The sequence below is a fragment of the Malurus melanocephalus genome, unplaced genomic scaffold, assembly GCF_030028575.1.
Source record: "Malurus melanocephalus ecotype Western Australia unplaced genomic scaffold, MMel_1.1 scaffold_705, whole genome shotgun sequence".
NCBI lineage: Eukaryota > Metazoa > Chordata > Aves > Passeriformes > Maluridae > Malurus > Malurus melanocephalus.
The window spans coordinates 130504-156244 of record NW_026623937.1 but is presented as its reverse complement, the minus strand read 5'-3'; the positions used below and the strand labels follow the sequence as shown (position 1 = coordinate 156244).

The following is a 25741-nucleotide window of genomic DNA, read 5'->3' as shown; positions in this document are numbered from 1 at the left end:
TATAATATATAGTACACATTTATAAATTTAAAAGTATCTAAAATGATATCTATACAAATGTATATTTATTTTAGTTAGGGTGTTTAGTTAGTGGAGGAAATAGACAGATGCAATGAAAAGCAGGTATCATTTCTATCTTCATGTATTTATTTGTCAGCTCCCTTTGAAAATTACTTTCCTAACATTATGTAAAAGAGCATGTAAGTTGTGCTATTTCACAGCAAAAAACAATGTAGACAGGTTTTGCATTTTACAGGAAGGTAATTGTCTGAGGTCCTATATGGCCTACAATTTTCTTCAGGGCATAAAAAGTGTTTACATATGGAACAGAGCTTTAGACTGCTGTAATGCCAAGCATACAACTTTGATTTCAGCACTAGCAGCTTTTTTTTTACAAAAGATTTTACATCAGATTTCACCCAAATTATTAATTGTGGGTCTTCCTGGAAGAATTTGACCATGGGCATTAGTACTCAAGCTTTCATTGCTTGCATGCCCTAGAGTCATGGCTTAGTGTCTGTTCTTCCCTCCAATTGGCTTAGTGAGCCCCGCGTGGGTCCTTGGTGTTCCAAAGCCTGTAGTGCATCCAGCTGCCAGGACAGACACTGTGACTGTGAGGATGCTGGGCACAGGCTCCTTTGACATACTTGGACAAGAGATGACTGATACTGCTACCTAAATTAATGCAACTGTGATTGCCTCAAGCTGCCCTGGCAGTCACCATGTTTGTTCTTAAAAAGGCCCCTGGACTCAGATATGTAACTGAAATATTACTTAGCTTATGCAATGTCACAAAAATGACTCCACACTGTTGAGTTTGTTTCAGGAAGAACAGCATTCGCTGTCTCTACCAGTGAACTACTTACTGTTCCTTATGAGTACAGTGCCAGAATCTGCCCAGAGACTGCAGAATCCTGGCTGCTTTACAAACACGTGACAAAGAATTCTCTCCTGAATCTGGAAACCTTGCCCTGGAAATGCATGATACAAAAATAATAACAGTAACATGCTAAAGAACGAAGGAACACTAAAATGTTACATTAGTTACTTTTACAGATCTGTGTCTTCTGTTTTAATGATTATAGTTTAAAACACAGAAAGATTCCTAACACTTCTCATATAAAAGTAAATCAATTAATAAGAAAAGGAACAAAAGAAACCTGATTTATATTAATTTGCACTTCAGACAGCAGTCCTCTGTGGATGGATTCGATGTACTAGGTAGTGTCATTCATGCTGCTGCTTTTGTGAGGGGTGATATGCTCCTTTCAAGATTATTTTTCAAAACTCTTTGTTCCTTGTGGCTGATGCTAGCTAAGGGATTCAAATGTTATTAATGGAAAATAAACAGACAAAAATAAACTGCACAAGTTCAAGTCTTTCCTTCCTTTACTAGCAGCTCAGCAAACTAGAATACCCCCAACTACAGCGCAAGTTCTCCTCTGTCCATACACAGGCAGTCTTGCTTCTTAACATGCCTGTAAAGATCCTGTTCATAAAGCTCTAACAAAGTGAATGCAATAAAGTTCTTTAGAAGATATGATATTAACATTTCCTTTTGTACATTTTGCAACACTATGCAACAACTATAATTACACAAGTCTCCTCACAGTACTTAAATATTGCCCATGATGTGCAACCTTTATATGAGAATAGGCATAGGTAAAGATGGTAAACGCTTTAATTGTGATATTATAAGATTATATTTATCTCTTTCCGTACAGGATTTTAGCCTTAAGGACAGAATTTCTGAATATTTTAGAGGCCACTTTCATCAATAGGTTCATCATATGTACAAAACAGTTCTCACAACTTTTTTTTTTTTTTTTTTTTTTTTTTTTTTTTTTTTTTTCTTAATGAGAGCAAAAGGCAGCAAATGCTGAGGTGACCAAGATTTTCGCCAGCAACTCATTGCTGACGGGCCAAATTTCAGTTCCTGTTTCAGAAGACGAAGGTCCTGCGTTGAGCATAAACCGAACTCTGTTAATTTACTTTTTATTTTTCCCCTAACAAGAGCAAACTGATCCGCCGTTTTTTAACCTTTCGATGGACCAGAGAGCGCAAACTGCCTTCAATGTGAAATACTTGGTGCGCTCAGTCTTGAAGAAGAGGAGATCGGTGTGGGACGAGGGGGATGGACACGTTTTGCGCTGCCAGAAGTGAGACGAAGCGCGCTATACGCGGCCGTCGGAGCTGCCGGTGCCCTTCTGACCCCCGAGCGAGGGGGCTCCGGGTGCGGCGGGGCGGGCAAGAGGGCGGGGATGCTGCGGGCGGGGAGCGCTCCCGCCCGGCCCCGGGGGCCGCGGGGGCCCGGTGCTGCCCGGCCGTCCCAGCCCGGTACGGAGCGGTCCATCCCGTCCCGTCCCACCTCCCGTGCTGGCGCTGGCTCCATCCCCTTGTCCCCGGTCGGGCGCCGCGCCCCCGCCAGCCCCGCGGAGCCGGGTTGGGCAGCCCGGGAGGCGTCTCCTCCGCAGCCCCCGCCCCCCCGCGCCGGTGCTGAAGCGCCTCGGCCGCTCCCCGGCAGCACCCCCGGGACAGCAGCACCCGGGCCTCCCTCCCTGCCGCCCGGCCCGGGCTCTCCCGCTATTCCGCTGCGGAGGACACCTCATGGAAAATAAATAAATTAATTCCCCAACTCACCCCCGCGGCCGGGAGAGGAGCCGGCGGCGGCCGCGGGATTAGATCCGGTCCGAGCTAGAGACCAGGTAATGTAACCTACCCGCCAGGAGGGAGGAGGAGGAGGACGAGCAGCGAGGCCGCTGAGGCTGTCCCCACCGGGGAGGGCTCCGGGGGACGGAGAAGTGGCTGCCGCAGCCGGGGCGCGCCGGCGTGGCCCCGGCGGGCTGCGTGCGAGCGGCTGCCCCCGCGCTGTGCGCGCCGCACTGTCAGTCACACACACACACACGAGCCACCGCCCACGCAGGGATGGATGGATAGATGGATGGACGGATGGATGAACGGATGGACGGACGGACTGACGGACAGATGCCGTGTGGGACGCAGCTGTCGTCCCCCGGTACCAAAGCAGTGACCGCAGGGAACCGCCGCAAGCCCCGCCGTGCCCCGCTGCCACGCGGGCGGCCGGCTCTGACAGCGGGGCAGGGAGGGAGGCGGGCGGCGGGGCCGGGCTGAGGCCGCAGCTCTGGGGGGAGCGAAGCGCGATCCCGCCCCCGCGCCGCTGCGCGCATCCCCGCGGGCGGCCAGCCCGGCACCGCGCCCCAGGCAGCGCCCACCCCGAGCGGAGCCGCGGAGATCCGCCGGGAAATGTGGGCGGGCAGCTGCGGAGCACGAACCGTGCCGCCGCGCTTGCCGTCATCAGACGCGGGCCTGCAAGAAGCTCTGTGGTCGAGGTGACCTTGGGGAAGGTGGATCTGGATGGAGCCGCTATTGCTCCGTGCCAGCTGCAGCACTAGGTTGCGTGCTCTGGGCTGCTCAGAGTCCCGCAACTCTTGCAATATTATCTCGAAGCTCTGCTGGCTTTAGTTAAGGGTTGTGTACAGAGGTCCTGGTATAGCTAGTACCAGAGCCAGGAAAACAGTCCTCCTTGATTCTCTTTACTTGACCTCTGCTAGCACACAGTCCTTGAACAGAATGGTCTGAAGAGTTTCCCTGGTGAGGAGCAATTGTCCAGGGTTCATCATTGTTGAAGTAGCCCCTAAAAGGCAGTTTATCTTAATAGAGAGTGAGAAGTTGCCCTGCCTATGTTTCAGACTAGTGTCCCCTGGTACTCCTGGGAAAGCACTTTACCTCTCAGTCCTGCAGGGTGATGAAACTGACACAAGTTCTCCACTGCTTTTTCGGTGAGGTGGACAGGAAAACAAAACAAAACAGAAAAATATTTGCAGGTACCTGGATTTTCTGGTGCTAGCCTGAGCTTTCAGTAAAGGAGTCTTTCTGAAATTGTTAGAAGCTGTTTTGCGAAAAAGAGAGAAACTGAAGAAAGCTGATGCCTTATGAAGATTTCCGTTCTTGGTCTCCATAATAATCGCTCATGTTTCCATCGTGGCACCCATCTGGGGCTCTCAAGTTACTGATCAAATAGTAATGAAATAGGTGCTTGCGGCTTCCATTGCAGGAATGGGGCCATAAACTTAACTGCACCAATTGAATGAACAACTCAAGTGCCTTAGCTCTGTCTAGATGAATCATGACAGAAAAGTTAGTCATTGAGACAGAGGGATGTAAACTTCTATTTAAAAGAATGAGAAAACTGGAAATTCAAAGAAAGTGGTATATACTTTTATGTACAACATGGCAATATTGAATATGGTACTTGAGCCTGAGTGCTGAACTGCTTCTACATGATGGAATAAATTTAGAGATTATAAGTGATTATACTCCAGATATTTCTATTATTTATGCAATTAATTACAGAACTGTAACTCCATGTATCTGTAAGGGCCTAGCTAGCTTAGTTTGCAGCATAGTGTTTATAATGTAAGTGTCTTCAAAGGAAAACTGATCATTTGGAATAGGCGGAGGGGTGGCTGGAAGTTATGGATTTTATTTTATGGCAGCTTTCAATAATTGCGGTTGATGAAGGCAGCCTGATTTCATTTGTATGGTGGAGATGTAGAATAGCCTAAATACTGTGATCTTCATAGAAGGTCTTCATGGAGACCTTCTATAGATAAGAAAACTCTTTGGATGGTATAGTGATACACTGATCTGAAGAGTTATTTTATATGTGAATGGGGAGATTTTGAAATAATACAAAGGGAAATATTAAAAAAAATCCCAGAGTGTAGTTAAATAATGTTGCTTTGCAGCTGCAGTAAGGAGTGAAGGAATTATTTTCCAGAAATTTTCATTATTAATAAATGCATCTGTAGTAGTGTCTTTAAAAGTTTCCTTCCATCTCTTTAACTTACTTCCATCTGTCATTTCTCTGTAGTATATATTGTATTTAAGCTCACTCAGCTCTTGCTATGGCAGAATTCTTGTTCTAGAATCCAAGTTTCATGGAGGCAGGAGATCTTTGGGCAGCCTAAATTTATGGACAGGCAAGTTAAGGGAGAGAAAAGTACACTTCTTGAATCACGAGCTGGTGTTTTAAAAATGTTTTTATTTAGTTTCTTTCTTGGATGTGGTTCACTACACCATACTTCTTTATAGGTTTTTCTTCTGGCACTCATTGCTTTTCTTTTTTATTAATTTTAGAAAAAAATTCACTTTGGTATCCTTTGTTTCTCAAGTAAATTATTTTGTCCTCCTTTGGCGAAGAACAGGTGCTTTTATTTAAAAAAAATAGTTATTATTTGACCCATTTTATTTCAAGAAAAGAGGATATGCTTCACCTGATTTTATTTTCCATTACAGAATCACATGTTGATTTTGAAGAGTTGCATTTTTCTTGAGAAGCTTGCTTTAGTAAGGATGGTGTCTGAATATAATTTTCAGTTAATTGTGTTGCTTAACACCGTTTGCCAGAATTGAAGCTGTCAATTTTCTTGTGTGAGAATTAAGAAGAAGGTTCTTGGGCCATGATAATAATGTGTGTTGTTAAATGAATTTTATGTTACAAAGTTAGTATAATTGCAAAAATGCAATTATCTTTTGAGTTTTATTAAAATGTTTAGGTCATAGCTATAAATCACTGAGAGAGAATGTTACCAGTGTCTGTGTCTGGTTGTGTAATATATATATGGCATGACATTTGCACAGCACCAAGGAGGAGGTTAGATAGGAAAATAAGATATCATTGACCCATTGTTTTATGTGTCAAATGAATGCCAGAAACTGGCTGAGTCCCCATATGCATCTCAGTCCAGATTTGCATTCCTTGACTTGCATGTATTTGTGATCTGTTGGGCAAGCTATTGTGAATGTTGGAATATTTGAGGAAAAGTTTGCAGTTTTCAAACAAAAGCACTTTGGCTACAAAGTAAGGGGACAATATTCCATGACTTAAGGAGCAGAGGATGTTGGACAAACTGACTGTGGAACTCTGTTTGGCTTTACAATCTAGCCAATATTTTTTATGGTTCTTGGTCTTATGGTCAAGCAATCAAAATAGTGTTAAACTCTTACTGAAGAGCAGAGGGCAATATAACTGGGTCACAAACTAGCAAGAGTCTCAGTTTTTATCTCTCTGTTTTTATCTTTGCAATCTTAAGACTTCTAGTTCATAATATTTGTTTTGGGGAGATTGTGGTGAGGGGGCAGATTCATCATCATCAGCTCTTTTTATAGATCTTAGTTTTAGTTTATATGTTATCTTTAGGTAGTTCCTTCATTTGAACCTTTTCAAGGTCAAGCCTCCAGTTCCATGAAAATATTTTATTTTTGGGACATAGTGCTTTTTTGTCTCATGACACTTTTAATAATAAGTCATCAGAGGTTTCCATGAGGAGCATTTGCTAATAAAAACAAAGATGTATTTTCGAAACTATATTAACATGACTAGGCCACTTCAAAAGTTTCCCAAAAATGTAGGCGGACAATAATGGAAAAGAATTGACTAAACAATATACTCTTTTCCTTTGTTGTTTTAAGACTTAAGATCTTAAGAAATGCAATTAATGTTAATTCATAAAAGCTGGAAGCACCAGAGAACAAACCTAAGCCAGTATTTTTTATTAAGTGCTGATACATTTTCTCTCAACTTGGTGTCATGATTATTGAATGTATATCAGTTCCAGCCAACAAGAAAACAGAGCTTTGCATAAATGCAAAAATGCAGAGATAGCATAAATCATATAAAATTGGCTAAGGAGTTTAGACTGTGGGAAACTTGTACTTTTAAGTCACCTGTCAACAAACCACAAGATGCCCAAACATAAGTTGGAATATTTGAGAATAGGTAGATCGACATTCTTTCCATATGGTTACTATGAAAGATAAAGAGAGTATCAAACTCCACAAAAAAAAACCCAGTCAAAGCTTAAAACTCTGCAGACTGGAGTTGCCCAAACATGCAAGATTGTTTAAACAGTGTTTGTTTTCTTTCAGTGTGAATATTTTTATCCCCCCAAAGAACACTTTACAGTTGTTTTGACAGCATGCTTGATAGTTACTTCACTTTTATCTCTCTTTAAGGTTTTCAGGTGGAAGACTCAGGTGTGGGTGATGATCAGGGCACTGTGGAGACATTCAGAAAGTATGTTGCACAGAAGACACCTCAAAACAGCTGTATATCAATAGCTTTTATTACTTATACATTTTAAAAGTTCTGGTCCTTCAGAGTAGCTCATCTTCCCACAGCTGCCAGCAGACTCCTGTGCAGCTTCAGGAGTGACCATTGTGTAGTGCCCTTCCGTCATGTGGCCTCGGGATCAGCAAACTGTTGGCAGCACTCCCACGTTTGGCAGCTAGGGATAGCACATGCAACAGAGAGTTGTAATGGTGTTCAAAGTGTGTTTGGCATCAAAGGACTTAAGTATTTGCTGTCACTGCAGTGGTGGTAATGACAGGGCAATGAAGTATGTTGCCTCTTCCATATGTTCTACAGTTTTAATAACAGAAATCAGTAAAATCGGTCACAAAACAGCAGTACGTCATCCCAAAAGATAGAATTTTTTTTTGTCCCGCAGAAGACTGTGGTACAAAAAAGAAGAGAAAAAAAGATGAAATCTTAATTTGTCTTTTGTGTGAGTTTCAACCTCACCTTCAGAAGTGTACTTTTCAGTGCTTGTGCTCTGAAATCACGAAATACTGAGAACAGGTATTTATTTTAAAGTACTGAAAGCACGTGAAGAAACAAACCAAAAAGAACTGCCCATTTCTGTGCTGACAAAAATGGCAAAAGCATATATGCAAAATGCATATTTCATGTTTTTAAAAAAAGCTTCTTCCTACTGCAGCCTATTTGATTGGTATTTCAAAAAGCAAATGTGCTCACTTCCAGCATCTGCTTTTGAAATTATTTGTATTAGAATAGCTTTTTAAACATTAGAAATTAGTTGCTCTGTGGTCTTCTTTTCAAATCTCTGGGATAACAATATAAATATTTGGCAGAGAAGATGGGAATTTTTGAAATGATACCAGACTGTGTTCAAACTGCCAGCTATAACAATCTGGCTTCTGAGAGTCATAGTTGCTGTTCTGTGCTGACCTTATTGAAAGATGGAAATTGGAAACCTAAAAATGTGGGATGTTTCAACAGTTACCTGTGCTTTTGAATTAAAATGCTATAGGAGTTGTTATTACTAAATTGAGCTCCTATAGTTTGCATTCTTAATATGGCACTCAGGGCAGGTTCACAAAATAAAGAAAAAAAGAATAACTTAATGATGCCAATAAAGTCCCCTTGGTAATGTAGGTGTCTGATTCCTGAACAATTGAAATTTCTTGTGCTAAATTCCTTGAATATTCTGCCTTTGCTGAATATAGTTTCCAGAACAGGTCTTTTCTATAATTTAATTGCTTTTGCTCTGCCCAGGGCTGGATTTATGTCTGAATCTGGATGCTGGACACTGTGTTCTCAGCAGTGCCTCCTGCTGATGTTAGAAATGAAAATTGGTGAGATTTATGCTGCAAACTGGAACAGAAGACCAATTTCAAAGACAGAAGAAAGTGTGCCTAGGACAAAGACTCGAGCAGGCTGAGCAAGGGGGCTGCATCTGGGAACAGGTGGAGAGAATAGAACTATGGAGGAAAATCAGTGCTGGAAGCTGAAGAAGGCAATGAGCCTATTATCCTGTTACCAACCCCTTTTTAGAATGTACCTCTTTATAATAATTTGTACATAGCATTAAACTAAAAGATTCCTTTCTGCACTGAGGAATTTGTAAGATCTCTGGTAATTTTATTGCACTTCTATCTTCCATTAGGCAGCCTTCTTTCCTTCTTCTCACCAATCCTGCAAAAAGCAAATCAGGGGACTCAGTAACACATGATTAGAAACCGCAACAACATATTTTTGCAAGGAATGGAAAAGGCTTTTGTTTTTTTTGAACTCTGGGTTTTATAAAGAAAATAGGTAGAAAAGAATATGCCATAATAGCCTGTATTTACAAAGCATGTAGTATGGTTTATATTTATGAAGAGTAAGAAAAAAAGAAAACCTGTTTTCTTGTTCTTGTGCAGACAAAATTATGTTGGCTAGAGGCATAGGTAGGGTTTTTTCCTCATGTTTTTCTTGTGTAATTATTCAAAGAGATGTTTTAATGTAGTTATGCTGGAAATAGGGGTGCATTGTTTCAATTTAGTTTATTTCATCATTCATACATTGCAAAACTAGAACGAGTGCCATGCTTGGCCTGTGGTCTGTTTCAGTTTTAACTCTTATTGGAATAATGAAAGGTTTTTATAAGCAAAGCTAATGAATGTAAGGACCAAGCTCACATGAGGTAGAGAAATACGGGAAGGTCATTTTTAAGTGAAACCTAAAACACTGTGGTGTTTTCTCTGTCAGTTAATGTATCAGTGTTGCTTGATTGGCATTTCCCCTCTTTCTGTGATTTCAGGTCCATTCTTGAGCTCCCTTTCTTCTGAGTTATAAGGGTGGAGTTCTACTGAGTTATAAGGGATTACTCAGCTTCTTAAGACTCCGTTAATTAGTCTTTTGGATCGCTTTCTTTGACTTGCCTCATTAGGTTAAACGGAAATTATTTCTCGTAATGATTACCAAAATGATTTCTCTATTTCCAAACAAATGCTTTAATGTGTCCATCTTCTCTGCCATTCTCATCTTCAGTTTGGTAAGATCTTTGTCCTCCTCCCCGTTTATTAGAAGAAAAAAACCTCAAGATAAAGTAGTAGGTTAGTATTGTGCTCTGCTCATCCTTCTGGCATCCTGGGTTTGCCACACTAAAACTGGAAACTGTCAGAAGCAGTTGTCACTTGTAGGACAGCTTTTATATGGCATAGATGATGTTTCTCCATCGTAACCAGCATTGATGTTTTGCCATGCTATTTTTACAATTAGAGTTACAAATGTTTACATTCTTTATTCTTCTGATTTTTAATTCTGCCTTTCAGGTGTCAATATTAGGGTACAAAAAAAATGTAGCCTTGGAAGAATGACACTTTGAGAAGGTGAAAACAGAGTAGATGAGAGAGACACATTAGCCTGAGGAAATACTGTTTTGAGGAATTTCACGGAGGCAGATATCTTTAACCTAGCAGAAGTGGAATGACGTGTCATATTTTCAGTCAGAATGGGTTTTACGTGTCTAATTTTTTTTTTTTTTTTTTTTTTTTTTCCTGGCAAAAGGAATATAGGGAAGATAGGCCTTTGCTTTTATGATTTCATTATTCTGACTGTAGGCCATAGGAAGGTTTTTGTTATTGATGAATAGTATTGTAATAGCATAGAAAAGCCTGTCCTTTCCAGCATTAAAATAGATTCTTCTTCTTAATGGAATAGCATAGACAGGTGTTAATGAAACAAGATGTTGTTGCTTAATTGGGTAATGAGCCTCTGCTTCTGGGTACACTTTAGCATTGCTGAAATATTGTATACATGAAATGGTGACTTATTTTAGCTATGAGGCCATGATTTTTTTTTCTTCTCTCTCTCCTGAAAAATTAACAAAGCTATTGTAGTTGTCCTATCCAAGCTTGATTTGAAATTATTTTACTTATATTGATAGTTTAATTAGACTGAATGTTATTATTTAGTACCCAGGATATGTTTTAACTTTCATAAGGTAGTCACAAATTTCTTCCTTATTGGTTTTTTTTCTTTCCCCCCTTTACCAGTTTTATCCTAGATATATAAATACAACTATTTTTGTATCCAGGACTATACTCTTGTGATACCTAAATTAGCTACCTAAATTAGGATTCCTAATTTCTGTGTTACTGGATCCTGGGTAAGTAGGTTGTTATCTCTTAATAACTGAAACTTAAATCTTACTTTTAAATCAATCCCCTCTACTATTGAGCATGTACTGGATGAAAACAGAAGTTTTAACTGCAAGTTGAACAGCCTGTTCTGTAAGTATTTGGAACAGCAGTTACAGCTGTTTCATGTGCAGAGAATTTTGCATTCTGGTGTAGTCTCAAGGAAACATTTACTTCTCAATATGGCAGCTGAATATACATAAGTGAGTAGATTGTTTTCTAATAGTATAATTGTGTGTATATCTACAAATACACAAGGTGATACGAAAAGAGGAAAAATATGCATAGGAGGTGAAGTGGGGAACTGAAAAAAGCGCTGGAAGGGTGCAGGTATATTGTTTTGATGTTGTGGGAAATTCTGGTGTTGCATTTATAGCCTGTAGTGAGCAGCCATAAATACCACATATACATGTGTATGCATATTCCACATGGTCCTTTTGACCTCTTTGGAGCCGTTCTTTGGCCAGGAGCATAGAAGAAGTATTGATGGGTAATGCTGGCAGTACAGGAGTGTGAGAAGGTACAGAATTTGGACCAGCTATGAAAACAACAGAATCAAATGCTTGGAGGAGCCATTTCAGTGCCAGTTCTTTGACTTGGCATGCGTACTGTCAGAACTGAATGGATGATTCTTTAGTCAGCATTTAATAGTAAATTTAGCCCCTCATTTTAGAATGAAGGAGTTCTGTAATTAAGGAAGTTTTTAGKCATCCAAGCAAAGCAGAGCAGGTTGTGTTTTCCTGTGCCAAGTGGCTAAGGTTGTTTGCTTCACGGCTATTCGCACTGCTCCAAAGGGGAGTTTGAACTGTTTGGTCTGTCCCTGCTGCGTTCATTAACTTGCTGTGTTTGTTTCTGTTACCCATTGAGAAGGGAATGGTTTGTGTTTGCGTTCCTAAAAGTTTGGGCATGATTTATTTTACCAAACCCCACTGAGCATAGAACCTTTTATATTTGGTTGAACTCATGCTCCCAGGCACATTTTCTTCCGCTCCGGTGACCTTGACAGAGGGAATCCCTGTTTGTTTCTTCGTTTGGTAGAACTGTTTATCTGGGCTCTGCTGAGGATAGAAATGGGCTGCCTACTTTCTGCTGTGAACAGAAACCATGAGAGACTCTTCTCCTAATAAGTGAAGAGCATATCCAAGGTGTTTTATAATTAATTTTTTTCTCCTTCAGAGAACTGATAATACCCAGAGGGTGTTGTGAGGATTCTTTAAGCAGTACTAGGAAGGCTGTTGATAGCACTGAAGAGACACAACGTCTTGAATATAGAGGAAGAAGGAAGGAAGGGTACATAGTGTAAACTATCAGGCTACTGGGCTTTAATCCTCAGGCAGTCCAGCAATGCACTGCCCTGCTTTTGGGGAAAGCCACAGCAGCATGAGCTCCCTAAAAAGCCCACTGTGTCTCAAAGTGGAGGCTGTCAAATCATCATCTTTAATTTCAGTCCCTAAGTGCAGCAGCATAAGTAGAATAGATGGAGCAGCTCTTCTGTGGACATTGGGCTGGCCTTTGAGAGGTGTTTTGTGTTTCTGCTAAGGTTATAATCTGTAAAATAATCTGCTGCTGTAGAGATACAATGAAACTGTACATTGATCTGCATCTTTCACCTCTGGCAGCTAGAAATCTTATATTTGTTTCAAATAGACATGCTCAGGGTGGCTTGGAAGAAACTGATGAGTCCAGAGAGCAAAAAAAAAGAAAAGTGAGCTGTAAGGGAAAGGTGCTATTGTTGTGATATTCAGGCCTGCTGGGAGTTGTATAAAATGTGTCTGTCTCCTGAGGACCCTCACTTGGCAGGATTTGTGTATATTTTTACCTGTAAAAAGAAACCTGCTTTAGCCTTGTAGGTGCTACAGTCAATACATGATCCCTCAAAGGTGAAAAACTCTGCCAGCATAGCTGCTCTTCAGGGCAAAGTAGAAATACATTATACTGCACCCTTTAATCACTCTGGGTTGTATCTTCTTGTCTTTAAACAAAGTTACTTCATCAGTTGCTGAATATTTTTGTCCTTATGCTTTTCTGTTTAAGTAACACATACCCAAGTACAACTGTCATTTTCCCACTATAGCATACACCTAGACTTGCAGCTTACTTGTTTTACGTGCTTCTCTTAATCATGGTCCAAATCCAGGTGAAAAGCTGACTGTACCTGCAACAAATATAACACATATTTAGCAACTTATATATCTGTACATAAATCATACACTTTCAAGCTGGGGAACATCTTGTATTCTCTTATAGGTGAGAAACAAGTATTTTTTGCTTGACATCATAATTGTGCAATGACAAAGATTGCTAAGTTAAAAGTTAGAGTTACAGGGTTTCACAAGATATATACCAATAAAAATTCAGATGCTAGTCAAGGCAATAGTACCATTGCATTCAAGCTCATTTTCACTTGTATTTTGCAATGTCCTCATAGTATTCTCTCCCTGCTTTGAAAAACACCCTTCAGTACTCAGTTTTATGTACACACTCAGTTCCACTAAATTAGACTCACACACATTCTCTGATCTGACTAGAAAAATATTTTCTACCCTAAAAATACACTTGCCCACAAATAATTTATGAAAGACAAAGAAATGGATTTGGTATAAACCTCTAAAGTGATCTGAACAAAAGAGAAAAAAATACCATTGTATGTTAATGACTTGAACATATTTCGTCCTCATGAACTACTAAAGTGTTTTAAAACAGTAAGAAAGTTCATGGCCATATTTATAGTTCTTTATTTTAGGCAGAAAGTGATATTCAAGTAATCAGAGCTAAACTCTGCCCTGATATTGTAGCCTTAAAAGTTACTTTTAAGTATTACATTAATTTAGTGTATGATTATCTATGTGTTCATTTAGATGCATTTAAATACAAGATAGTGAGGACAACTGAAAGAAAATCAAGGAACCAGGGAAAACTTAAAATACCAGTTTTGTGATGAAGAAGCTGTAAGCGATTTGTGGAGTAGTTTTTCCTTACCTTGGACTTTGTATGTTGGCGTGTTTTTGAGTTACTAGACCTGTTAGAGCAAGGAGGGGTGAGACAGCCTGCTGAAGTTGGGTGATTAGGGAGTAAGAGAAGAGGAAGGGCAATGGGTGATCTGTGGAGCAGACTGAAGCAATGTCTGCCACTGGAGAGGGTTGACACACTGAGACACTGAGGGACTGGGGGGGGAGTAGTGTGCTTTCATTACTGTACCATTGCAGTGAGCATTCTCCTTGGCCAGAAGGAAACTACTGATATTTCTCTTTAACCTCTGTGTTGGTGATTTGTGCACAGGTGGTTTTTAACCATCAGTGTGTCTGACTCATTTCAAAGGGTGGTGTACAAGAGGTGAGAGTTACTGCCATTTGGAAATGAGAAAATCTGTATTTAACATTGCCCAAGTACAGCGGGTCTTGCCATTCTGTTTTCCATTCATGGTTCCTGATGATTTTCTCCATTCACTCTTTAATATCCCTTGAGTGTACCCAAGGGAAAGAATGCTTACACAGAAACAGGCAAGAAGCAGCCCAAAGGCTGGGATGTTGGGCGGTGTGACATGCAACACTCCTTTCAGATTTGTATTTCCTTCATACCTGACACTCAAACCTGTGTACTGTCACTCCCCATGGCAAATATTATTATTCAAGCTTCTGTATATCTGCACTTATCTACGCATATAAGCCAACAATACTTTGGCTTGTATGATAATACTTTTCAAATAATTCACAGAGTAGTTATTAAACTAACATTGCCTTTCCCTCCCTCCCCCCCCCCCCCCTGCAAATGGATATGCTATGGAATCCTTGAGCTTATTCAAAAAGACTTGGCAGCATCTTGGGCAAACAGTTATTGGGGTTTTTTGTAAAGTTTTGAACAGTCCCTGCTGCATATTCAGTATCTAGATCATCAGAGTCAGTTGTAGTTATTTTGTTGCATGAATAAAATGTATTCTACCGCCTCTATTCCAGATTTGGAATGAATTGTATTTAATACCGGGTACTTTTATAGTATTGTAGAATGTCACAATTGTGACATAATACACAATTGTGTATTATGAAATACACAGAATTCCATAAAAATATGAGAAAAGGTATTTATGCATTATAAGAATCAATGCCTTGTTAGCAATTTTTATCAGTACATCACAAATTGGCTCTAAAAATGCTACCTTTCTAATTCTGCAGCTCTGGGCAAGTGTCCAGCTTTTACATCAGGTGAGCTGTCCTCCAGGTTGTTCTGTAAGGCATGGAGCATTGTTTCAAGTTTCAGTTGAGTGGTTTTGGTTTATGCAGTGACTTAGTTGAGTAAATTGTCAGGTTAAATTGCACATTTTAAATTTGTCAGTTTTTTGTTTAACATTGCAGTGATTTTCTTTCTTATGCTTTTCTGCATATGAGTTTAAGACTTACTTTCAAAAAAAAAATAGATAGTTGTCTGTGGTATGTAAACACAGGATAGTTTGTCTGCACCTTCCATAAATTTTCTTCTATGAAGCCGTGATAACCACAAAAATGTTTGTGTTGCAACAGCCCTGAGTTGCACATTTTACAAACACAGAGACAAAATATGGGTATTGCAGCACATGCTTTTGAGAGACTCAGTACTCAGCTCAACTGGACATATTTATCTCAACAGTACAGGAAACATTGCAAAATTTCAGATTTCAACATTATGCTGTTAAGCTGCGGATCTGTTTCAAAGAAGATGGAAAGAACATTTTTAGAATCAAGAACATACATTTTTCACTTTCTTATTTTGTAAGAGCTAAATAAACCAACAGGATAATCCTTGTCTTACCTTTCCCAAAACACTTCAGATTTAAACGCATTTAACTGGAAGAAGGGTCTGGGTCATTATTTTCAGTCCAGTGTAATACCAAGGAACTGTATTATGACTCTGTAGGACTGGGTTCATCCAAACATATTGTTCAGTAGCAGATGCATCTACAATTGAACAACTTTTCCGTGTGTATTTTAAATTACAGAGAGATATATGCACTTGTAGGCCATGTATCATTTCATTGGATTGAGACAGAAGGAAAAATTGTGCTGCAATATGAATAGTATCACTCGACTCCATGCAGCAAAGATTATTTCTTTTTCAAGTGTGTATTAATACAAAGACTTAGTGAAACAGATGTTAGTGTGTAGAAAACCTGAGCTGAAGTTCAGATCAGCATCCAGATGAAATGGTTCTGATACTTTTTTTTAATTATTATTTTAACAGTTTAATTTTATGATCCTGGAAGAAATTCTAAGTCTCCTTCTGGTGTCTGTCTCTCTTCCAGAGAGGAATAGTTACATTTAATATGTGCCTATGTGTAAGGGGGCAGCAAGGTACAATAAATGAGCCAGTTCTAGGAACTGTTCCTCCTCTGGAATAGCTGGATTTGTATAATGTGTAGAACTCCACTGCCATTACTATTTACAAAACGCACTGCTAGCTACAGTCTGATACGGTGAGTTGAGTAGTAGTCCTCTTGGTATTGATGTGTTTTTGTAGACAATAATCCAAGATTGTATTAACTTTTGTTTTTATCAGGTTCAAGCTGACAGTGCACTGCAGACCAGCGGCCTGCCACTGGCATGCCCATGCCAATTCACTCTGTCATTTAGAGGTACACTTTAGTGTTAGTTCTGACCTTCTAGCTCATGCTCAGTCTTCTGAATTTAGAAGCTCATCCACGGGACAGGGAGAGATTTTAGTGCTCATTGCTTTCTGAAGTGGATGGACAAAAGGCAGCTGTGCTCCCCCATCGTGATGCCAAGTTGGTGCTGTGCTGTGCTTGCTCATGAGGGCTATGCTCTCAGCATCCCTAGGGACATTGCAGTGGTACCTGCTGTTAATSCATCTTTCTGTGGCTATTTCTCACAGATGCAGAAATCTTGGGGTCAGAGGTGATTTTCTCTGGCTCTGCGTGGGGCGGGATGGGGATCCTGTGGAAGGAAGGGGCTGCCACCGAAGGGCCCAGTGGGGGAGAGCGGCTTTGCTGACACAAGTGAGAAGCTGTACCCGGGACTAAACACAAATTGTCAAAATGTAACAGAAGGTGTCCAGCAGTAACAGTGCCTCCCTTCCTACTTCTCTCCAATAATAGGAAACGTGGTATTGTTGTCACTGCAGGGTCTTTGTCAGGGTTCAGCAACCCATATTTATTTCCTTTGTTGTTCTCTTGTGTGGTTGTGTGAGCAGACACGTTCCCTTCCTGCTGTTGTCCTCAGTGCTGAGATGAGCACCCCTTGCAAGTATCCTCCTCACAATTTGCATTAGAGTATCACCTCTCCCTGCCGTGCATTGTCTCCAGTATATTTCATCCTTCCCAAAAGACCTGTTTCAGATTCAAATTAAAGTTTTAGACAAGATGGAGATCAATTAAATTATATTACTTTCTCATGATTAGGCTGGTCTTTAAACACATCTCCTATTGGGTGAGCTTTCAATAATTCGAGACCTTTTCTCACTTTTCATGTGAGATTGCCACAGGTCTTAAAAATGTAGATCATCATTAGCATCATTATTTTCTGAAAAATTAAAAAAATTATTCTGAGAGCTGCTTTCTTGCCTGTGAACATTCAAAGTGGTGGGCAGTGAAAGTAACAGCAGTTTGCCCATAAAATCTGTCCCAGAGACTGCCTAAAATTCTCAAACAAAGCACTTCTAAGAGCTTTGAGGGTTTGATATCAGTTGCTTAGTGAATATGAATATCTAGGACAAGAGAAAGTTTAATTTTTTTTTTTCCAGCCTGAGTCATTGCAATGTTTTTCTCTTTTGGCAGGCAATTTCACCCTTTCCAGTTTTTTTGGGTTTTTTTTGGTTTTTTTTTTTTTTTTTTTTTTTTTTTGGGTCAAGGCAAGTGTGGTGTGTGAGACTGATAAAAAGTAACAGTTGTGAGGATATACACACATTACTTGTTTCTCCAGCAAAATAGTTAACTATTTGCAATGAAAAAGAATTTTTTTTTTATTTGCAATTAAAAAGAAAGGGCTTTTGATGGGAACTTTGAAAGCATTTTGCTCAGAATTTTTGAGTGAAGGTATGATCTGGTCTTAGGTATAACAAACCTTCTAAGCATGTATTTATTCTATCAGTTTATATATCAGTTTAGTAGATGATTCCATTTTTTTTCTTATACAAATATTGTGAGTTTTTGTAAAATTTAAGAAATAATGGAAAATAATTTTTGGAGCTCTGTGGCAAATTCTGCTTTATCTCCAACAAAACACAGCTTTTTAAATGTTGCCATGGCATTGCTTATTAATTCAAAGTTTCTAATTACTCCATAAAGCCTACTGCAGTATTTTATACTTTAACCATTAACTGAGTAGTCTAAAAACATCTAAGTTAATTGCACATTTATTGTTAATTGCTGGACAATTTTGTCCAAATGAGAAAAAAAAATCTGCCTTTTGCAATATGTTAATTGCATTAAGTGCCTCTAATTTTCCTTTTGAGCTTTTACTGATGATTTTCAGAGCATTTTTATTATACTTTTTTTTCATTGAACTAAATTATATTAATGTGCATCTTAACTTAATGTATGTTATAAAAGGCAGTTTCCTGACCAGCTTCACCATACATGCTGAACTATTAAAGCATTAGACACAAACAATGTTCAGGTGTCCCCAGACATTAACGCTCATTTTAAAGGCTATAGCACCTAAATAAATTTTAAGTGAACAGAGGATTATAAGGAAAAATGCTGCATATCAGAAAAAGAAGCTGTAAACAGTTGATATAATGTTCATAAACCAAGGATCTCCTTCTGTGGGATTTTGTTCTGAATGCTGAGCTTCACCATAACCTCTTGCACCTCAGTAATTTGAGATGCTTGTTGGTTTGGCAATTGGTCACACAAAATAAACTGTCCAAACATCATGTGTGATAATTGGCCAATCAGATCTCCAAAGAGTCTTTAAATGTTCAAACTGAACAAAGGCTCTGTGTCTCTCAAGTTCCGATTATTGTCTTGGACAGCAGCTCTCAGGCAGGTAATGTGCTGTTTTTCTATTACTTTCAGCTTTATTTAGTAGCAATAGGTAGTTTCAGATTACTGTGGTAATCCATGCAAAACTAATTGACTAATTAAATGCAAGACAAGTCAGTGCACCGGCACATGTTGCACAATATTTGCTGTTGGCTTTTTAATGATTATCTAACATGTATTGACAAAAGAGTGTGAAGCACTTTAAAGAAGAAATATTCTTATAGTCTATGTAGTACTAAAAAGTTTTGGGAAGGATTAACAAATGAAGGTGACAATTCCCGGTCTTGTCAAACTCTATGGATGTGATGGACATGTTTTATTCATACAGGTTGCCAGTATTTCTGAAAAAAACAAAGACTTCAAAGAAGTCTTCTAAAGAGAAGCTTAAGAGAAAGAGAAGCATCAGTGTAGCTCAGGTCAGATAGGAAGAATTAAAGCCCTGTGTTCTGAAGTAGCATGTAATTTATGAATGCAACATCAATTTTACTTACAAGACAAGTCTTCTTGATAAACATCAAATTTTTATAAGGATTTGGGAGGGAAGCAATACTGTCATCCTCTTGCATGAAACCAAGTGATGAAATGAAGGTTATTCATCCTTGCTGAGCATTTACACAGATCGTTCTGCAACACCAGAGATTTTTATAATAAATGATGAGGGATTACTTTAAGCAAACAAATGGGGGTGTTCTTTTACTGGCACTGGTATGTTTCAGTCTTTTGCAATGTCAGAATTCAGTGTCTTATACCTCATTTCAGATACAGTCACTTAAAAATCACTGTATTCCTTATAATCAACTAAAAAGTAATTTCCAATTTGGGTTATTTTTCATTATAAAAACACCTCTAAAGTCTTCTGCCAACCTAAATAGTTTTGCAAATAGTCCACTAGCAGTTTAAAAATGGCTGATTATACATAATTCCGGAGAAAAGTTTGCTGAGTTTATTTCATGAAGATAACCTGGTGATTTTTGGTGTTGTTTTTGTCATCCCTGTTATCAAAGCTTAAAGGTCTAAATCTTTGTTTACTGAGCTCAAAACTGAGTTTAAAGCTGTCTTTGATTCCACTAGAGTTGGCTGTTAGAGGCCAGAGTTCTGGCTATCATCTTCTACAACTCTTCTGATGTCAGAAACACTGTAGGGGCTTATCATTGTAAGGCTGTGGACTTAAGTAGGTCAAACTTCAAAGAAAAGAAACAACAAAACTTCTCAATGGAGTCCTCAGACATTTCCAGTAGATATTTTGGACCTTTCTTTATATTTTTCCATTTGTGTTTGCTTATTATATGATTCTCAATACATCTACATGACATATTATTCATAAATTGTTTCTAGAAATAAAGTAGTTGGGAGATTAAGTGTTTGTTTTTCACCAGTGACTGAGACTTCAGAGCATATTCACGAAGTCCCACTCTTGTGTAGAACTGATGTATTTAAGATCTCCAATGCTAAAAATATTCCCTTTACTGTTAGCAGAACCAGGAGATAACAGAAAGGTATCCTACAAGGTAATAATGGAGAATAAGATAATATAATATATAATATAATAAAATATACCTTGTGGTATATCCTACAAGGTAATAGTGAAGATGTCCCAAATCCTTATGTAAAGGTTCATCCTTGAACAAATGACTTTTCTTGAGGAAAGGAAGCCCTGTGCTTGACCCACATAACAGAAAAACAGGAGAGTGTCTTATAATAGACATTATAAAACAATCACTGCAAGATGTTTAAAGATTGCTTTATGGTGTTTCCACTGAGATATTCCATTAGTATGTGATGATAATGAATCATGGTTGTACTTCACTGAGAGCTCTTGCCATGTCTGCATAGTTTTCTGATTTTTTCTTCTTCCTGTGGATTGCGCATGGAAATGAGAGAGAAATTATTTGAAGAATATAACCAGAATAGAAGCTGTAAAATTACAACACTGCTTAGAAATGGATAAGCTTTTCAACACAGTTTTATTTTGTTTTGTCAATATTATTTTATTCAAGCTAGAAGTGCAGCTTTAAATATAGGCTTGTGAAGAATGTGAAAGAATGCTTTTAAAAAATGTCCCTGGGCAGTGCATGTGTTGACAAAAGTGTGTGTGGGGGTTTAACTTTTTTTTTTTTTTTGACTTCTGTAGACACAGCTTGTCTACAGCAACCAATTTGAGAAAGAATATTTTCAGATAAAAGAGGGATTGAAACAAGACAAGTATTTCTGTACTGATAAGGATCTCAACATCTATGCAGCATCTCAGTTCAGCTGGAAATGTTTGTCCCAGATCTAACTCCTACATGCTCAGATGGTAAGTCTTCAGAATAGGGAGAAGTGCCATCTGGTGATTCAAAACAATACTAAAATGATGGAATCAACTTCTAGGAGATGACAAATGGTACTGGTCATCAGCCTCAGATAAAATAGCCAAATGGGATGTTTGGTCCTGAAGATCCTTAAAATTGACAAACCACTCCACTATCTCAACCTTCAGATTTCCATTTAAATTTCTATTCTTTCATTATACGCAGGAAATTAATGTTATATGTTTAGCAACAGTATATCATAAGTAATGCATTACAGTAATCACAAAAATGTCAGTGTATATGATGTCTGCTGCTGAAAAAGCTGTATGCACCATATATATCAACTATGAATTATGGAAATTGTACACATATATCTGTCCTTTTACATTTGATTTTGAACTCTGGCACATGACTTATCATTGACATTAATATTTTAGCACGTGTGTAAAGCTGTAACAATATGTGATGTATGAAGAAACTAGAGAAGATAATAGGCTAGAAAAATTCTTACTATTTTAATAATAATTTGAAAATATTTGGCAGTTGATAAGCAGATGGTGCTCTGTAGGTCTCAAATTTAAGAGCAGAGAGACCAGGAAAAAGGGGAAGGGTTGACTGTGAGGTTGCACAAAAAACAGGAAACATTAAACTAGCAATATTTCATTCAGCAAGTTCAACTTCTTTCTCTGAGTAGAACTGTATCATATAAATGTTCTGGTTTGTGGTGAGGATGAATTAGTGACTAAGATACGGACAGTGTGTTATGGACAACTCAATTCTAACTCACTACATTTGTTTAAGGTTTATATTTGTAAACATTTAGACTGAATATTAATTTTATTTGTGTGAGTACTCAGAGTATCCAGTTGCTTTTCTTTGTAGAGCATATTATGCAAAGTTATAGGTGTTTTTCATCCAAATCTCCTTTAAGAGGCTCATCAGAGTGAGCTATAATGCTGTAGGGTCTAGTAAGAATATGCACAAGTACTAAAATGCTATGGGTAAATATTGTATGTAAGAATTGCTCCTTAGTTTGAATACTGAAATAGTTGTTGATAACGAGGAGGAAGCTGTAAAATATTTTTAGGCAGATTTTCTTTGAAGTCAGGAGGCATTTCAGAATGTCAGAGTGTATATGTCTTTCTGTAAACTGATTAAATTTAAAAAGAAGGGAAATACATAATACAGAAATGGTATTTAATGAATATTAGACTGTATCCATTTTTGTAATTTGTGTGCTTAAAAAGGATTTACTACAGAGTTGTATTTATACATCACTGTTAATGTAATTTTTACTTGAAAGCCTTTTGAAAAGCAAAAAAATGCATAAAGGAAAATAATTATCCTATTGAGTACAAGTATATGTATGGGATTGTAAAGGCGTTGTTTGCATAAAAATTCTGATTATCTTCCAAGTATGAGCTCAAGGTGTTGTCTTGTACCTTGTGAAATTGTAACATCTTTGTGGGCAGTGCCATGGATGATAGTACAAAAATGTAATATCTCTCAGCTGAATCCTATTTTATAATTCCCTTTAACCTGCTTTTCCATTAATTTGTATTAGTGTCTTCTAATCTAACCCCTGGTGTGAACTGGTATCCTAATTTATGTTTCTCTGAGTTTTCAAATCAGTTTTACTTTTTTGTTTTCAAGTAATATTTAATTTGAGATATCATAAGAATGAATTTAAATTCTTGGTATCTGTATGAAGTTAAGAGAATGAATAAAAAATAAATCCATTTAATTGTAAATTGCAATAACAATAGTCTAATTTCAATGCAGCTAAACTATTTTAGAAGTCAATTGATGGTCAAAGCTAATGTTCCCATAAAGCAATAATGAAAGTGAAAAGCAATAGTGAAAGCAATAATCCCTGTGGTGACCGCAACTGATGATGACCTTTTTACATCTACCATATTATTAGAAAATTAAATAATTTTCTTTATCAAGGACAAAAAAATTTAAGCTGCCAACAGGTATATCAACTTCTGCTCATAAAACCTTTCACCTTATCTTAAATAAACAAACAAAAAAAGTATTAAAAGAACCAACTAATTAATTCGCAACACAGCGAGAGAATCAACCAACAGCTCTGAACTATAAACGACTGAACTGTTTAAGGAGTTGATAGACAATTTAAGAAGTTCTTTGAATTCTAGGACTTGACTGTGGCTTAAAGCCAGGCCTCCTTTGGAAGACCAGTGCTGCATTAGAATTCGAATTCCTTCTGGACAGCATGTGCTGCAACAGGAAGTCTACCAACCTGTGAGATGGAACAGCATATTCCCATCTGTTGCTGGCCAGCTGTCCTGTGCATCCCCCTCCTTTTCATGAGCTCAGCCTGACAGCAGTAGTTATGCTCTTGAGCCATCATGCAGCTGAGCTGCAAACAAAAATCACAAGGGGTAGGTGCGCTTCACAGTCACTTTCCTGTCTAAAATTCTGTCCTTGGGTGTGCTGAGCTTTCCAGCTTTGACCCAGAAAAATATGTAGTGCGTGCTTGTGTCATTGAATCATTGAGGAGTCTTTTCCTAGAGAGAAGAAAAAAGGCCTGGTTAGGACTTGATAATGAGATCATTTATTGAGATTTGTTATGGGGAATGCTGCTGGAAGAAATGAGTGCTTTTCTGGTAACCACTGGTTTGCAATGTTTGGTAGTCAACCAACTGTTTTATATTTCATTAAATATGCCCTTGCCGTGTGTCAGGAGAGCTCCTATCACTGTCAGGAGAGCTCCTATCACTGTCTCTAAGGAGTTTTTCCTACATTTGCAAATAATAGTTACTCTCCCTTTTTCAAAATGATTAATTTTGCAGTAAATTCAGGAAATGGTCTGACAGTGGCTGCAAATGTGGGAATTCACAGTGTCTTCTGAAATCTAGGCCTGTGGGAGCAGGATAAAGTATCAATAAAACATCCCTTTAATGTTTGTTTTGCAAGAAAGGGATGTTGACTTGGCTGTTAGGATTATTTGAGGAGTAGGATTTCTAAGGGATGGGTAGTGGTTTTTTGTTTGTTTTTTCCCCCCCTTAGGTTTCAGACAAGGTTCAAAGTTTATTTAGGGAAGTATAATGAAATACAATTCCCTCTTTGTAGATTTGCCTTAAAAACATTCATCATTAAAGAATTTGCCTTATCATTTATTTGAGTAGCTCATCATTCTCGTATTGTGAGAAATATCACATAGTTGTCACCTACTATTCTTTACATTGTGTTTTCACTGTGTCACAGACATAGAGCAGCAAGAATATGTGACTGATGTTATTACATCATCTTTAGATTGAGTGTGAAGAGCCTTCTAATGTATTTCACTTTATTCTGGGTGTCTACCTGTGGTAGCTGTATCTGGTGTTAATTAATTTTTCCACTCTCCCTCAGTGCTCTCAGGTTTGTTAAAGCTGAAGCTCTTTCTCCTGGTGACAGTAAACGTCAGGTATTTCTGAAAGAAGAGTATGATAGAAATGGATTTTGCAAAAATTAGGATACTCATTAGATGACAAGGTGGGTTTGTCTTGTGTGTCTGCTTTGCTCTTCCTTGGAAATGCAGAGATGGAGCTGGTGCAGCCTGGGTACCGAGGTTTGTGGTGGAAAGGAAGCTCCTGCGTGGCTGTGCCCAGAACCAGAGCTTCTGGAACATAGGAGGTGACTCACACACATCTCTGCTGCTGGCTGGCCTTTGCCTGAAGACCTCTGAATTTGGGCATCAGCAAGAGAAATTCTTAATCTAAACTGGAAATGGCAGGTTGATGTAACTTCAGTTTGAGGGTCATTGTAACTTCAGCTGACAGCCTGATGGTGGTGTGCAACTCAAACAGTATGTGCTGAGAGTGCGTTAGGTCAAGAGAAGGAGATAAAAGAGCAAAACTATAGCAGCTGGTGAAAGAAAGAAAATCCTTTTGAGCAGCTTGGATTTGCTCTTTTGCATAAAGGCAATGATGGCAGGCATGAAGTGAGGTGGATTCTTGAAACATGCAGTTGAAAGGCAAAAGAACCGAGGAGGTATCTGGGATGAATTATGTAAGATATATCATGAAGAAGACTTCATGAGAAGTAACCAAAACCCCCTTCTTTTTGGTGTTTTCTGGATTAGGACAAAGGGATGGGACTACAAGATAAAAAAAAATCAGCTGCTTTGGAGTGTAGTTAGCTATCAAATGCAGAAATCTTTAAGATGCAAGAAGGAAAGCCATCCCCCTTCTCCTCGTTATTACAATCACTCATTTTAAGACTAAAAGTCAACACTTGAAAAGATTTATTTCACAGACGACAAAATTACGCCCTCTCCAAAGCAGAAGACTAAGCATAGTATGAAGGGCAAGCAATTTTTTGTTTAATGCACCTTCATGCCTACAAAACAAGTATTTTAAGATATTGAATAGAGAAAAAAGGAAAAATGGAAAAGAGAAAAGAAATCCCACCTAATGGAATTGGGAATCTTTAAAAAGTATTTTAACCAAACATGGTATTACAGATGATAAAAGACTAATCATAAGTAGACCATCACTGTACTAAAATAATGATATAATGAAACAACCATTGGAGTTTGTTTGGTCTTTTGGGTGTCTGCTTCTGATTGCTGTCACTCTCTCCTTTTCCTCTCTTTCTTTCTTTCTTTCTTTCTTTCTTTCTTTCTTTCTTTCTTTCTTTCTTTCTTTCTTTCTTTCTTTCTTTCTTTCTTTCTTTCTTTCTTTCT

General features: G+C 38.5%; 1 protein-coding gene across 1 annotated transcript in view; it reads left to right on the top strand.

Annotated features, from left to right (window-relative positions):
* Positions 1–2503: 2503 nt before the first annotated feature.
* The window catches only part of LOC130584421 (monocarboxylate transporter 2-like), a 75238-nt gene continuing 52000 nt past the window's right edge, over positions 2504–25741 (top strand). The window contains exon 1 of the mRNA XM_057384389.1: positions 2504–2705. The gene's annotated coding sequence lies outside the window, so the exon portion shown is untranslated. The remainder of the gene's footprint in view (positions 2706–25741) is intronic.